Source organism: Cetorhinus maximus, chromosome 4 (genome assembly GCF_964194155.1).
Source record: "Cetorhinus maximus chromosome 4, sCetMax3.hap1.1, whole genome shotgun sequence".
Taxonomy (NCBI): Eukaryota; Metazoa; Chordata; class Chondrichthyes; order Lamniformes; family Cetorhinidae; genus Cetorhinus; species Cetorhinus maximus.
The window spans coordinates 77728580-77746145 of NC_135882.1; positions in this window are offsets into that span (position 1 = coordinate 77728580).

Below are 17566 nucleotides of genomic sequence, written 5' to 3' on the forward strand. Positions count from 1 at the left end.
TACGAATATTACTTGCCACTTGTCAGCCCAAGCCTGGGTATTGTCCAGGTCTTGCTGCATTTGGACATGGACTGCTTCAGTATCTGAGGAGTCGCGAATGATGCTGAACATCGTGCAATCATCAGTGAACATCCCCACTTCTGACCTTATGATGGAAGGAAGGTCTTTGATGAAGCAGCTGAAGATGGTTGGGCCAAGGACACTACCCTGAGGAACTCCTGCAGTGATGTCCTGGAGCTGAGATGACTGACCTCCAACAACCACAACCATCTTCCTTTGTGTTAGATATGACTCCAACCAGCAGAGAGTTTTCCCCCTGATTCCCATTGACTCCAGTTTTGCTAGGGCTCCTTGATGCCACACTCGGTCAAATGCGACCTTGATGTCAAGGGCAGTCACTCTCACCTCACCTCTGGAGTTCAGCTCTTTTGTTCATGTTTGAACCAAGGCTGCAATGAGGTCAGGAGCTGAGTGGCCCCGGCTGAATGCAAACTGGGCATCAGTGAGCAGGTTATTGCTAAGCAAGTGCCGATTGATAGCACTGTTGATGACCCCTTCCATTACTTTACTGATGACCGAGAGTGGACTGATGAGGTGGTGATTGGCTCGGTTGGATTTGTTCTGCTTTTTGTGTACAGGATGTACCTCGGGCAATTTTCCACACAGCCGGGTAGATGCCAGTGTTGTAGCTGTACTGGAACAGCTTGGCTAGGGGTGCAGCAAATTCTGGAGCACAAGTCTTCAGTACTATTGCCGGAATATTGTCAGGGCCCAGAGCCTTTGCAGTATCCAGTGCCTTCAGTCGTTTCTTGATATCACATCAAGTGAACGTTTGTATATAACAGGCCTATGAAGCAATCTATGTCGTGTTTTACACCACAACTCTATTTAGATGATGGCCTGAATTTCCGTGGAGACTCTGTGACATAACCAAAATGGCGGGTGAACAATGGATCCAGAAGACCCGCCCTCTTATCCAGCAGAAACCATTTTCAGCAGTGGGAGGGGGGTGGATTGGGGGTGGGAAGTGACTTCCACATGTGGGAATCAGCAGAACCATTTGAATTCAGTGCTGAGTTCAAACAGACCCCACTTTTGCTGGAGCCAGGGCCTTATCGCACAGTGTGGGAGTTATGAATTATTCGAGTAAACATAAATGCTCTTGAGGGGTGAAAGGTATGTAGAACTGTCAAGCTGTCAAGTTATTTAAATCCCCAGCCCTTTAACAAAAATGAAAAAAAAAACTGCCTGCCTGTGTCTGTGAGAGTAAAAGAAATCTATTCTAACAGTTTCAATAACTGTTCGTTAATATAATCCTATGTGCTATCATTATAGCATTATTAATGCTTGACTGTTTTCCATAGCCTATCATTATCACAGTGAAGAGTTGTAAGTTCACAGCTTTATTGACAGCTTAAAGATGTTATTAAAGGATTAGCTGTCTTTGATGTGGGGTTATGAATACAATTATTTATTTTTATGTGTGGTTAGGTACTTGAAGGGATTTAAATGTATTCAATAGGCTTTTATGAATGAGAGTTTTTATATAGTCAAGTCTGTAATAGGGATTTATAACTTTTGCCAGGATTTATGGCCCCACTGCAGCCTCTTCCTCCTGGTGGATGCGGCAAGTCATTTAAAACTCCATTCAGTTTGGTGGGACTGTAATATCCCGCCAGGCGGGAGGGGCTGTAAAATCCTGGCCTTTATTTTGTTTCAACTCAGCATGGCTTCTGAGGTCTTTCCATACAGCATACTGGGTAAATTGGCAGAGGACTTATAAGGATCCATGGGGATGGGTGAGGTTATGGGTTGGCATGAGTTAGTATTAAGCTGGAATAGGGTCTATAAGGGGCCATTGGGTTGGGTGGGGGCATGTTTTGGCATGTGTCGGCATGTATGGCATGGGAGTGGGTGGAGGCTGAGGGGTGTGTGAGGTGTGAGGGCTAGAGGGCTTAATGTTTAAGAAAACAACTGGGACAAAGAGAACTAAGGTGGGTCTTTTAAACAGCCTGTCCCAGCACTCGGTAGCCTCTGTGGCCACCTACAACCTGCGTCCTGAGGTGGCAGGCCCGACCCCATCCCGCACCGCCCCTCCCAGAATGAAGATCCCGCCATCTGGTGCACCTATTCCTGAGGTGGGTGTGGTGAGCCAGGAGATGTCCTGGTTCTGCGCATCCACCTTGGGAGCAAAAATCCAGGACAATATCAGCAGATTTTAATGAAAAAACATTGTAATTGGAATGAGAGAATATTGTTATTTAGGCTAGGAGCAATGGTTTTATTTTATTTTTAAGGCCTGCCAACAGTTAACATTCTCCAAAATTTCTCCAGAAGCACCAAATAGAACCAATGAACTTTCCCGAAAAATTTCTGACATTACCCGGAGACATATAACAATATGCTTTCTTTTGTTTGATATCTCCAGTATCCATCTTTTCTAATCCCCATGCTGTGTCATTTACTTGGATTATAATAAGCACTTTTCAGTACTTTATATTTAATGCATTTTTAACCTCATAATTTATGTATAATCTACCGTCATCATGCATAGTTTTATCCATCTGGGTCAAATTATGCCTGTGTTGAGGCCTTTTGCCCATATTTTTATTGAAGTCTTCCAAACCAAACTAACCCTTAACATCAAAATAGAATAAACAAAATAGTGTTTGTTTGCAATTTTCAAAATCCAATGAACTAGCTTGGAGAAAGTTGGAAAGATTTTATGTATGATAAATCTCAATTACTGCTATCTCAAAAAGTGCACAGGCGGCCTTAATATTGGACATAACTTGACAGTTAAGCATGTCATTTCCATTATCATTACTTGTAGCGAGAAATAGAACACATTTGCTAGATATTTTACAACATTAAAACTTAGGGCAAAGTCTTCAACTCTGAGAGTAACTTATAAGTGAAACCCTTTCTTGAAGCCATGTCATTTAGTTTATACCAAAGTAATTTCCAAAAAAATCATCACAAGTTGTCTTTTTAGTCAGATTTATGCAACTGACTCAGTCGGGATCAGTCTAGCTGGTCAGCTGAGAACTAAACATCTTAGGCTGAAATTTCTGAGATCGCACTAACACAGAAATTACAGCAAATTTCCATCTATTTCCATCTCCATAACATTGCCTGACTTTGCCCCATCTTAGCTCATCTGCTGCTGAAACCCTCATCCATACCTTCGTTACTTATAAACTTAACTATTCCAATGCACTCCTAGCCGGTCTCCCACATTCTACCCCCCATAAACTTGAAGTTATCCAAAACTCTGCTGCCCATGTCTTAATTCGCTGTAAGTCCCGTTCCCCTAGCACCTGCTGACCTACACTGGCCCCAAGTCAAGCAAGGTCTTAATTTTAAAATTCTCATTCTTGTTTTCAAAGCCTTCCATGGCCTTGCCCCTCCGCATCTTTGTAACCTCCTCCACTCCCATGCCCCTATAAGATATCTCTGCTCCTCTAATTCTGGCGTCTATTGCTTCCCAATCATAATTGCTCTACCATTGGTGGCAATGCCTTCAGTTGGCTAGGCCCCAAGCTCCGGAATTCCCTCCCTACACCTCTATCTCACTTTTCTCCTTTAAGGGAGTCCTTAAAACAAAGCTGTTTGCTCTAATTTAATATGTCCTTATGTGGCTCAGTATCATACTTTCCTTTATGATGCTCCTGTAAAGCATCTTGGGATGTTTCATTACATTAATGGTACTATATAAATATAAGTTGCTGTTGTGGTTGTTATTATTTCTATGTCAATAACACCAGCAAAAACTTACACTCTAATTTCCTATGGTGCTCATTTACCAGGATATAAACTAAAAGAATAAAACAAGTTTAAGTGCAGTGTCACCAATAGGGGAAATTATTGGCCTGTCCTCTCTCGCCTAACTTGCCAAGCCTACTGCCTGTGCTGTTCCTCACCATCATCATTCAGAATGGGGATATTGTATCAGGAAAGAACATTGGAACATAGGAACAGGAGTAGGCCATTTAACCATTTGAGCCTGTTCTACCTTTTAGTGAGATTGTGAATGATCTATGATCTAATTCCATAAACTCAGCATTGCTCCATATCCCTTGATAACGTTGGTTAACAAAAATCACATTTAAAATTAACGACTAATCTAGTATCACTTGCTGTTTGTAGAAGAGTTCCAAACTTTTACCACCTTCCTTATTCCCTAATTTCACTCCTGAATGGTCTGATGCTAATTTTTAGTTTACCAACCTTAGTCCTGGACTCCACAACCAGACAGTTTCTCTCCATCTACTCTGTCTGTTTCCCTTAATATCTGAAAATTTCAATCAAATCACCCTTTAAACTTACATTCCAGGGAATACAACCCTTGTTTGTGAATTTTCTCCTAGCAATTTAACTGACCAGGTATCATTCTGGTAAATCTACACTGCATCCCCTCCAAGGCTAATATGTGTTTCTTCAGGAATGATGCCCAGGTTCTCCAGGTGTGGTCTAACTAGAACTTTGGACAGATGAAGCATGACCTCTACCCACTTCTATTTATTATATTTTGAGGGCTAGAATACGGGTGTCAGCATTCCGTTAGCCTTTTCGATTATTTTCTGCACCTGTTCATGACATTTTAAGGACTTTCCAGCTGCCCAGTCCTCTGAACATGTGGGGTGTTGTGGGGATTGTTATGACCAGGTGAAGAGGGGTGGAATGTCTTCCCTTTTTGTCCTCTCCTTGTTTGTCTGCAACTGGTTTTTTTTGTTTGAAAAGGATATTCTTGCCAATTCAGTGACCAATTAACTGTTTACACGCTGTGATCATAAAGGAACCAATAAGATGGGTCTTCTTGAGTTTAACAAAGAAAGAGGTTAACTTTATTATACTTAAACCGATCTTAGTAAAATAACAAAATACACACCAACTTTCGAAGTTCACACACACACAACTACAGGTTACAGAGTGGAAAAGGATAGGTTGGCCAAATTAGAGTCCACTAAAGTTAAAAGGAATTCACAGCCCATAGTTTGGTGACTCATTTGGCTTCAGGCTGCATCTGGTGGTCCTGCTGCTTTCTCTCAGTGGTCTTCTGCTTTCAGCATTGAGGTGGTTTAAAACTGTAGATGGATGTTCTATCTGTTCTTCTGGTGACATAGCTGTGGAGTTGAGTTCTTCCTTTAAAATCTCTGTCAGCTGCACATGGACAGAATCAAGAGCAGGCAGGGCCTAAAAGCTTGTAAGTTGGGCAGAGAGAGAGAGGAAGGATTTCTCTCAGCTATTCAGCTGCTTGTCCTCAGTTCTGCTGAGAAAACATGTGCTTAAAACATACAGAGCTGGCTTATCATGTGACCGCCCTCTCCACTGGCTAGTAATTCAGACATGATTGGGTATTCTAATTGCAACTTGATTGGATTAAGGCTGGGAATTCTCCCTCTTAGCCAGGATCCCATTGTTCAAATGATTGGGTCTGCTGGTTTGTCTCCACCCAGTTGAGTAGCCGGACGTTGTGCTAATGGAATAGGAAATATGGTTCATTCACATTCCTTTGAAGTCATTGCCTTTGATGGGTTTTTGCAGACATGCTGTCTCCAATCCAATGAGATTGTACAGTATTCCACATTGGGAATGTGGAATATACAGTAATGCAAATTAGGTAGCCATCATGGCTGTGAGTTTAAGCCGCTTTAGTCTATCTTTTGAAAAGGTCTTTTTAAAAAAGTTTTATCTATGTTTCCAGCTGGTGGAGTAAAAGTCATTATTTGGTATAAAGCACATTTTCATGGCAGGGTGGTGAACGCAGCTTCCCAGACATGTTGGGTGTTCTGAGATTTCCAGCACTTTGATGAAGTATAGTACAGGTCTCAACGAGAAATATTTTAAAACTATGGTGAAGAAATTACTACCAGACTCATAAAATCTTAGCTATGAGCCATGTTGCATTCAAATCTTGGACATAATTCTACACAAGTACATTATTCGTGTAAATCCAGGACACTTGCATGAATTGTTCCTTTGCAAATAGCCAAATTGTAACTGAGAAACAGCAGGGTTTGGCAAATCTATCTTGGAAATGGTGTAATCAATCAAGAAAATTTTCACACTGCAGTTTTGAGGTTAAACTAATATAAATCTTTTAATGCAAATTTCCTTGGTAAAGCACAATGCAACTCTCCTCTTAACCTATTGTTATGCCAAAAATTTCCAGGAAATTGTGGTTCTGCTTTTTAATTTAGCCCCCAGCTGGTCATACTCCCTCAACAAAACCTCTTTCTTAATCCTACATATGTCATTGATACCTACGTGGGAAACAGTGGAGGAGGCAGTGGTGTAGTGAATTTGTCACTGAACTGGTAATCCGGGGTAATCCCGTGGGGACTTGGGTTCAAATCCCACCATGGCAGATGGGATTAAAATATCTGGAATTAAAAAAATCTAATGATGACCATGAAGCCATTGTTGATTGTCATAAAACCCATCTGGCTTACTAATGTCCATTAGGGAAGGGAATCTGTTGCCCTTACCTGGCCTGGCTTACATGTGACTCCAGACCAACAGTAATGTGGTTGACTCTTAAATGCCCTCTGAACAAGGGCAACTGGGGATGGGCAATAAATGCTGGCCTAGCCAGCAACACTCATATCCACTGAACAAATAATATAAAAAACAAGAACTGGATCTCTTGCCAGCCCCAATGAAATGTCCTTAACCCAATCAGGCAACAAAGCCTTCATTTATGATTCTGAGGGGACATGACAGGGTAGATTCTGAGAGAACATTTCCAAATGAGGGGAAACTAGAACTGGGGGCAAAGTTTCAAAATAAGGGGCCATCCATTTAAGATGGGGTTGAGGATGAATTTCTTCTCTCAGAGGGTCATTAATTTTTGGAATTCACTACCCCAGAGAGCCATGGAGGCTGGGTCATTGAATCTATTCAAGGTTTCGTTAGACAGACTTTTGGTCTACAAAGGAGTCAAGGGTTAAGGGGGTAGGCAGGAAACTGGAGTTAAAGCCACAGTTAGATCAGCCATGATCTTATTGAATGATGAAGCTGGCCTGAGAGGTAAAATTGCTTATTCCTACTCACATTTTTTATATTCTTATGTAAATAGTGAGATATTTTCTCTACCCTCCATGATATATAAAAGAACAAGTGAAGAGGGCACTCAGTACAGGGCATACCTCCACAATACTGTGTTAACTCAATGTTATTACAAATGCGCAGTCTTCCTTGAGGCTTTTCCCTGCCTGGTTGATGCTCTGTAACTACAAAGCTGAAAAAAAGAAAATGCTTTATTAGAAGTTTCCATCTGTGGAGGCTTCAGGCCATTCCACATCCAACAACCTGCTCTTAAAACTCTGCTCACATTTTGACAGTGGTGACAAATTCCACCATTCTAAGGTAATCAACAACATTCTAAATAAAACAACTCACAACATTGTTAAAAAAGTCAATTTACCCCATCTCCAAGCGTTAACAAATCCTTTAAAAAATTCCAGGATCCAGATCTGCACCTTGACCAAAAAGTAATCACTCCTTCCCTGGGCTGTACCCTAACTGTGTACCAAATTTCATTGAAATTCCTCCATTAGTTTTTGAGATATATTATTTATAGATAGACAGAGGGCCAAAAACATTACCTCCACCCAACTTCAGTGGCAGAGGTAACAAATGTTCTCTTCATCCATGGATGCAAACACTAAAAAAAGTTCACTTCATGAAAATGAAAGAAGAAATAACGGGCAGAATAGTCCCAAATTTACACTAAGTGTGGTAGTGGGTAGGAAAAACGATGTTTTACCCGCCGGCCACAATGGCGGCCTCTCATGCCGTATCATCCCAATCCCGCCGCATTAATTATGCATCCCTGAGAAACATGCTGTTTCGATGGCGGTCAGGCTCTTATTCGCCCACCACGCCATTACCTTGCCGCTTCATCACGCTGGGCGCCATTTTTAAAGTGCAGCCGCGCGCATACCTTTCAGTGCTTCCAGACCACAACTGCTGCAAAGAAGACATGACCCTGAAAGGCAAGAAGACTGCTGCCCCCAGGTTTAATGGTGCATCCCTCTTGCGCCTTTTGGACGCAGTGGAGGCCTGCCATGATGTCCTCTACTCCCGATCTGGCTGCAGGATGGGCAGTAACATTGCTAATCCAGCTTGAGAGGTGGTAGCAGCGGTGGTCAGCACCAATGCCCTGCAAAAGAGGACAGCCACCCAGTGCTGCTACAGGATGAATGGTCTCATCTGTTCCGCCAGGGTAAGTCACTCTTCTCATCACTCTCAACTCTCATACTCACAAACCCATCAGACGTCCACAGGGATCTCACACCTTAAAGGACAACACCACTAGCTCTCACACACATCCTTACATCTTCCTCAGGCTCATATTTTCTGGAGCTCACGTCCTTATCCTGTCCACGGCTCCACTCGCCACACAAACATTCCATGCAGTGCCATGTGTCCTGCACACACTCTCTTCATCTGTTTCCATGCAGGAGAATCTAGCTCACAACAGCAGGGAGAGGTCCCAGACCAGGGGTGGAGTGGCCCACATTAGGCCCCTTACTCACTTTGAGGAGAGTGCCTTCGCGCTGACTGGTGAGCATGTGGACTGTGTCTACGGAAACGGAGAGGTCGGTGGTGCGAGGATCCTGCACCACATCATCCCTCTCTCAACGCAAATGTGAGTGCTCTCTCTCCTACTTTTGAATCTGCTGCCATGCACTCATTGGGCAGAATTTTGCCCTTGTCAGGCAGGCCTGGGAGTGATCGCAAAGCTGACCACCGGCCATAACCGGGCCCCGACTGCGATTTCACGCTGTCTGGCCAATTAACAGCCAGCCAGCGTGAAACGTGTGCCGCAGCGATCAGTGCTGCCGGGCTGGGGGGCTGGAGAAGCGCAAGCACAGAAGTTCGCTCATGCACGCAATGAAAGCTCTTTGAGGCACAGAGCTGTAAAAAGATATTTAACCATAAAAATAAGGACATTTAAAATAATGAAAACATGTCCCCTCACGTGACTATGTCAAGTGAGCAGGGACATGTTAAATAGGGGTGTTAAAAGTTTTAATTTTTTTTTAATCACTGGTCAAAACCTCATCCTGCCCGTTGATGAGGCTTTGCCAAAAATGCGAAGGCTGCTTGGCCTTTTTGCCCGCCTGCCAACTAAACGATTGGGCGAGCAGTGAAAAATTCAACTCAATTAATTGATTAATAGGCCACTTAATTATTGGCGGGCGCGCTGTCCACACCCAACTGCCCATTATCTCTATTTTAGTTCACAGGGAGCTCTGCCAAGCAACCAACACCCTCAGCCAGCCAGTCCCTCAGCTCCATCTACGTCCTCACCTCCAGCCAAGAGAACTCCTCCACTGAAGATCTGGAAATAAGCAGCCTGGAAGACCCAACACAGCGCTTACCCACACCCTCCACCAGCGCAAAGACACACACCTCAGTGGGACCCAGATTTAGAACAGGCTCAGGTTCACAACCTGGTGGTCATCGCATGGACATGTGTCTGCAGCAGGAGGAGGCAGGTTCAGCCGAGCTCCTGACACTCGGAGGGCCACTGGGGAAGAGGCATCTGTCAGGTCCGAGTCAGGTGACGAGCCTCTGGATTTGGCCTTCCAACTCATCCAGGAGAGTGAGAAGAAGGTGGGGGAATATCATTCAGAGCTAATGGAAGCCCTCAATAGAGTGGCTTGCAAGTCAGAGGGGTGTGTCTGCCAGCTCTCTGATGAAGTGGAGCCCACATGTGCGCATATGGATGTCTCCATGGGGACGATGGTGGATTCTATGGAGCCCCTGGTTCAGCAGAACACGGAGATGTGTCAGACCTGCACCCCATCACAGTAGCCGTGGGTGGGTTCCTGCAGTGGCGACGCAAGAAGGAAATGGGGCACCTCAACGTCCCCCCCAGGTGCTCCTTCCCCTCAAGGAGTCAGGCCGGGGCCCTCAGGCACCCGCATCTCACAGGTCAGCTCAGATGGTCAACTGAAAGCGAACCCTCAGCAGGCAGCATTGAAAATGCTCAGGACATTGAGAGGCCACCCCATTGAGTGTACACCCCTGGGTCATCCACTCAGGAATCTCAGAGTCTATCTGCTCCCTCCAAGTCCCCTTTGCCTGTGACCCCCTCAACCTCATCCTCTGTAACCACAGAGGGAGCAGCTGGCCCACAGGAGGACAGCCAAATAAAACCGGGGCCCCCAAGGCCTTGGATGTCCAGAGCACCCAGGCTGAGAGCATCAGAGGCAACAGGGCCAACCATTGCACAGGCTATCTTCACCCCTGCTGCGGATGTCAGGGCAGCACCTAGATGACTAAGGCATTCAAAAGTTAAGAAATTCTGATCACAGCTGGTTGCATGGGTGAACACATTCTGTCACTTTACAATCTGGAAATATATTCACTTTCACTGAATAATGTGCAATGGTGTCTTTCATTGTCAGGCTTCACGAGTCCTCCCACTGCATCATCCCTCACTAACAGTTCAGCTGCACACAGCCGGCCCACGAGTGACTCTGCAGGGAGAAGTATGTGCATGGCAGGGTCTTTCGGAGCCTCGTGCAAATACTCTCCCACGCATGCAGATCCTTCCCGCTTCACACTCATCTCAATGTCCTGAGCATTTTCAGTGCTGCCTGCTGGGGTTCACTTTCAATTGTCCATCTGAGCTGCATCTCCACCCACCCACTGATCACATTCCCATGCAGCACCTGATCTCGTCCACCATGACTCTCGTTTCATTTTCGATTTAGCCATCAGGGTAGTAACATAATTTTTCTTTCGCTATCCTATCCTTTCCCCTCCCCCAGTCACCCATTTCTTTTCCCCATCACTGTCGACTCCCGTGGCATCACCTTCCACCTCCCATCCGTGACCTACCAGCCACAACCTTTTTCATTTGGGGATATCCAGGTGAACATATGTGTTCCCGTCCTTCCCGACAATCCCAACTCCATTCACATTAACCTCCCCGACCACCTCCTTCCCACCCCTAGGGTCCGTGTCTACCTTCAAATCCCCACCATCCACCCTCGCCGTCCCTTCTACCAATACCATCGAACCCTCACCCTCCCACCCTAACGCCTCACTCTGCCCTCGGTCATTCTTACCATTCCCTCATATACGCCCACCCTCAGTTCACTCCCCAGGAGGCAGTCATGGACTCATTGGAGCCCTCCCTTGCACATTGAACTGGACATAACCCGCCCCTCCCTGGGCTCCTTCCCCTCTTGGAACTCGTTCCTCCCTCCGGACTCCTTCTCTGCTTGGAACTCCTTTTCCCACCCAGACTCCTTACCCCCTTGGAATTCCTTCCCCTCCGGACTCCTCCCATTCTTGGAAACCCTCCCCCCCCCAGAACTCCTTCCTTCACCACCGCCCTCCCCGGACATCCCAGATTCACCTTAGTCATTCATCTGAGTCATTCCCCCTTCCCGACTCCTTCCTTCACCCTTACTCCTTCCTCCCCCCAGACTCCCTCCCCTCTCCGCATGCCTTGCTGCACCTGGACTCCTTCCTCCCCCTGGACCCCTTCCCCTCTCCGCACTCCTTCCCCTCTCCAAACTCCTTCCCTTTCCACCCCCTTTACACCCACCTCCCCAGTTGCCATCTTCTCCCCAGTTACCACCTCCTCCCCATAGTCCCTCCCCCCTCCCAACTGCCCCTGACACCTTCAATTCACCTCTCCCAGCCTCACCCCTCCAACACCTTCGTTCCCCCCTCCCAAACTCACACCCTCCCCGACACCTTTGTTCGCTCTTCCCAAACTCACCACCTAACACCTTCGTTCCCCCCCCTCCCAACCTCAGCCCCCCACCGACACCTCGCAGTTGATCCTTGACCTTCCTCTCCCAGTCAATCTTCGACCTTCATCTCCCAAACACAGCTGGACTTTCCTCTTGACCCCTTCAACCATCATCCGTTGTGAGCAGACCCTCAACTGTGACTTTCCAACTTCCATGAGCTGCTTCGCAATGGAGCCATGTCCATGAGAATCCACCCAGCATGCCATGGATGTTCCTCCAGAGTCCCTTTGCTGTCGGGCTCCAGCATCTTCTGCTCCTCGGATGTCCGCAATGTGAGCAAGACTTTGGCGATAAGTCCCAACTTCTGCACATCACATTTGTCAAGACGTGTTCTGCACCGACTTGTTTTCCCGCCGATGTGGGCGGATGATCCAGCGTCGGGGGACGATTCTGGCGGGCTGGCCTTATAATGATATGCAGATGTATTACAATAAGGTTCCCAAAGTCCAACAGTAGGAAATGCGGCTCGCCATTAACGGGCAGAGCAGACAATTGAAAACTGGTTTCACGACATCGTGAAACTGATTTTTGGCCTTCTTGCCATATTGTCCGCTCACGCAGCTGAACACGCCTGACACCAGCAGGCACGAAAAAATCCACCCAGCACCTTTCATGGCCACAATTTGCTTTACCACTTAAGTGCTTTTTGTAGTGTAGTCACTATTATAATGTAGGACACTTACCATAACATCAATCTAGCCTGACTTACTTCCCTTGCTAAACTGGCACTGAAACTGTTAAGAAAATTGAGACATCTGGCGATGGTTGGCGAATTAAAACAGTTTGCTTATTATAACGGGTTCCCGATATAATTCTGTAATATGAGAAGTTTGACCCTGACCTCTCAATTAACATTAACAATTCCAATCAACGACCCTACCACTTCTCAAAGGTCTCAAAAACTGTTGTCAATGAAAATTATCATCCCAGGTTTCACCTCATCCTTTGACCTGCATCCAGATGGCTTTTGATTATCCCTACAGCAATCCGAAAACAAAAGTAGGTGATGGCTGCATCTCTTAATTAGACCAAACAACTATTCATCAATATTGAATGTGGGCAATCTTTGACAATAACATGAGATGTTTATCACCTGAATGTGATAGCTCCAACCAATTGACATTGTGAACCTTTCATTGTCTTTGGTCTTATCAGTTCACACTTGTGAAGAATACTGGAGCCTGATCACCTGGAACTGAATGAATATATTCTACTTTGTAAAACACTCTGTGTAATCCTGCTTTTAACACCTTATAATACAAAAAGATCAAAATTCAGCAAAGGCAAAAATCAATTTTTACCACAATAACAAAATATTAAGTGTTGGAAGATTAATTATGTTTAGGGGCTATCTGTTAAAATGTGACGAGTGCATTTTGGAAGAAAAGCTGAACAGGTTCAGAACCAAGAACTCTGATGAAAGCTTATATACGTAAACCGCTAATTTGCCTTTCCTCTTTCAAATGCTGATTTCCAGTATATTTGCAATATTTTATATTTTTATATCAGATTTCCAGCATTTGCAATTTTTTTTCTCTTTTCTAACCAGAGTACCAATTACCTAGACTTTACAGCACAGAAATGAGCCATTTGGTCTATACCACGTTCACGCTTCACACAAGCCTCTTTCCACTCTTTGTCATCTCACCCTAGCAGCATATACTTCTAATCAATACTTTTTTTCTTCAGCCTTCTCTTTCCTCTTCTGAAGACACCAGGGCTGATTTGCTTCTTCTGACAAAAGTCATCTCCAAAGATCAAGAACTGGTGCTAAATGGGCCTTCAAGGTAATGCATTAAGACCACTCAGTTAAATTTTATCTTTATTCTCGGAACCAGGTGCAGACTTAGATAAGTACGGAGAGCACCCTAGTATTAAAAGAAGAAATGTTTGTGTATGTGAAGTTAAAGGGTTAGGAATTATTAAAGATTATGAAAGTGTCATAATGGAGGAAAAGTAGCTCTGAAAGCCTTTAGAAAATCTGAACAGGCACCTTATCCTTTAGCAGCCTTTGCCAAAAATGAAAAGATGTTCTAGGCAAAGAAGAAAGGGAAGAAAAGCGAAAGGTGCAAGTTTGATGCTGCAGCTGGCTGGATCCGTCGCTTACTGTGCATTTTAACAGTAGGTGGTATTATAGTAAATGTTATATTTTAGTAAATGGTACAGTGTCACCTGTCTCTGTTATAATCTGTGAAGATACTTTTCCACAAGTAGGTGCAACAAAGCCTACAAATGTGGTTTTGTGGCATTTGCAATGCTGGCTTCCCTTGCATATCTTCTTTCATGCAGTGCCAGAAAAAACTTGATGTGCCGAGATTGAGTAGTTCTAAAAAAAATCCCCCACCTAAGTCAGCCCTGCATAAATAGCTGTTTCACCATGGCTGTTGTCACAGCCCACCTTGAGAACTGGAGCATTAATCATCAGCCAAAGCGAGGCCTGATCATCTATTTATGTAAAAGCAGATGGGTGCAAAGCACTACTTATGGAATTCTTTCAGGGGAATGGCCCTGCTCAACACCTCATAGTGGAGGAAACCCAGTGATGGTTGTAATGATGCTGCAGAAAGAAAATATAAAATATGATATAAAGGTTCATGAGGACCTATGTGCAGTGAGGAATAAAATAAGAATAATAGGTCAAAACTGAATTCAATTCAGTGAAAAGAAATTTATTTGTAGCCCTTTTATGCTTGTCAGCTAGCAACTGTGAGATGGATGCTATTTTCTCATGCCTTGGAAAAGGTGTAAAGTATGGAAAGGGGCAGGGCAGGCCTCGGGTATTGCTGCATCCTCTCTCTGGCCTCCAGAAATGTGCATTAGAATGAGGGTTGATGCCTGGGATTATGGCTGTCTTCCTATTTATCCTCACTGGAACATCCATGGAAGGAAAGTTGGTCTCATTGACTCTTGAACAGCTCCAGGTCTTTGTTGACTCCTTCTCCGAAGCATATGAGAACATGGGCCTTTTATTAAACACTTGGAAAACTAAGGTCCTCTTCCAACCAACTCCCACAGCAAAACACCTCTCCCTACCGGTTTAAGATTAGTGGTGGGATCCTGGAAATGGGGACCATTTTTAAATTGCAGGATCTTCTTCTCAATTAAGGCAGATATAGATGACAAAATTCATTATTGTCTCCAATGTGCTAGCTCAGCCTTTGGCTGACTGAGGAAAAGAGTATTTGAGGACCATGATCTCAAACCCGAGACTAAGGTCATTGTTTACCAGGGCAGCAGTGATCCGCATGCTTCCATATGCTTCAGAGACTTGGAGCAGGCAACTCAAAGCACAGGAGAAGTATCACCAGTGTTCCTTTGCAGTATCCTCCAAATCTGGTGGTATGAAAAGCAGTCCAACAGCAGCGAACTATCCCAAGCTAATCACTCAGAACCAGTTCCGCTGGACAAGACACATCATTCGTATGCCTGACACCAGACTCCCGAAACAAATGCTCTACTCAGAACTCGATGAGGGCAAGACACTACCAGGAGGACAGCAGAAACTTTCGGGATGTCCTCAAAGCATTCGTGAAGAAGTCAAACGTGCCTGCCGACTCATGGGAGATTCTGGCTTGTGACTGATCAAAATGGAGAATTCACTCGAGAAGGCACCAAACACATTGAGTGACTTAGTTTGGAAAGTGCAGAGGCAAAGTTGAGGCACTGGAGAGACCACACAAACCTCCTAACAACCCATCTACCCAAACCTCCAATCACTATACCTACCCTGCATGTGGCAGAGTCTGCAGGTCGCACATTGGACTTATCAGCCATATCAAAACCCATCGAATTGGAGTGGAAGCAAGTCAGCCTCCATCCTGAGGGATGCCTAAGAAGAAGGATAGGTCCAAAGTTCCAGTTGTTTATACATTGATTATTGGAAGACTATTTAATTATTTGCTCTTGAATAAGCATTGTCATCTGTAACAACCTGGATATCAATCTGGATAATTTGCAATACCCAACAACTGCCCAGTTGAAATCAACTGGATTTGTATAGGCCAGAGATTAAGCTGGGTCTGAGTAAATCAGAAACTTTTCTAATATTAATTGTTTTTGCAATTATAGCTGCTTAGAGAAATTTTACCTTTCCTAGCAACAAACTGAGATTAACGCCATTGAACTTTGCTCTGATGATCAATGGTGTAGTGCTGCCGGAGTGCACTAGAGCACCACTCTGGCACCTTCTATTTAAGGCAGGCTTGTCTAACTCAATGCGGCCCATCAAACTGTTGGACATTCAAATGATAATAGCAAAATACTGTGGATGCTGGAAATCTGAAATAAAAACAAAAAATGCTGGAAAAACTCACAGGTCTGGCAGCATCTATGAAGAGAGAAATAGAGTTAATGTTTTGAGTCTGTATGGCTCTTCTTCAGAGCTAAAGAGAAGCAGAAATGTGATGGATATTTTACTGTTTAAGAAAGGGTGGAACACGTGGAGCAAAGTAGAAGGTCAGGGATAGGTGGGAACTAAGGAGAAATTTGACAACAATGTCACGGACACAGGACAAAGTGGGTGTTAATGATAGTGTTAAAGACCTAAAGGAGGTGCTGACAGTGGCATAAAGGTAAGGTAGCAGAATGTGTTAATGGCAGAATAAGGGTCAGCACTTTGTGAAAGCACAACATAAAAACAAAGTGACAGATGGCCCTGTGGCAGGGGGAGAAAGGATAAAAAAAATTAAATGAATAAATACATTTTAAAAGTTGGATTAAAAAAGGGGTAAAGACGGAGGAGAGAGTTCATGATCTGAAGTTGTTGAACTCAATGTTAAGTCCAGAAGGCTGTAAAGTGCCTAATAGGAAGATGAGGTGCTGTTCCTCCAGTTTGCGTTGATCTTCACTTGAACATTGCAGCAGGCCAAGGACGGACATGTGGGCATGAGAGCAGGTGGTGTGTTGAAATGGCAAGCGACAGGGAGGTCTGAGTTATGCTTGCAGACTAGTGAAGGTGTTCTGCAAAGCAGTCACCCAGCCTGCGTCCCCACTGTAGAGGAACCTGCATTGGAAGCAGTGAACGCTGTAGACCAGATTGAAGGAGGTGCAACTGAAGTGCTGCTTCACCTGGAAGGAGTGTTTGGGCCCTTGGACGGTGAGGAGGGCGGAAGTAAAAGGGCAGGTGTTGCACCTTCTGCGATTGCATGGGAAGGTGCCGTGGGAGGGGGATGAGGTGTTGGGGGTGGTGGAGGTTGTGGACTAGGGTGTCACGGAGGGAACGATCCCTACGGAATGCCGCCAGGGGGGTGAAGGGAAGATGTGTTTGGTGGTGGCATCATGCTGGAGTTGGCGGAAATGGTGGAGGGTGAGCCTTTGAATGCGGAGGCTGATGGGGTGAAAAGTGAGGACAAGGGGGACCCTATCATGGTCCTGGGAGGGGGGAGAAGCGGAGAGGGTAGAGGTGCGAGAGACGCAGTTGCGGACCCTGTCAACCACAGTGGGGGAACCTTGGTTAAGGAAAAAAGGAAGGCATGTCAGAAGTGCTGTTGGAAGGCGTCACCATCAGAACAGATGCGACGGAGGTGAAGGAACTGGGAGAATGGGATGGAGTCCTTACAGGAAGCAGGGAGTGAGGAGCTGTAGTCGGGGTAGCTGTGGGAGTGGGTGTGCCTGTAATGAATATTGCTGGACAGTCTATCACCAGAAATGGAGACAGGGAGGCCAAGGAAGGGAAGGGAAGTGTCAGAGATGGATCACGTGAAGGTGATAGAGGGGTGGAAATTGGAAGCAAAATTGTCAAATTTTTCCAGGTCCAGACGAGAGCATGAAGCAACACCAAT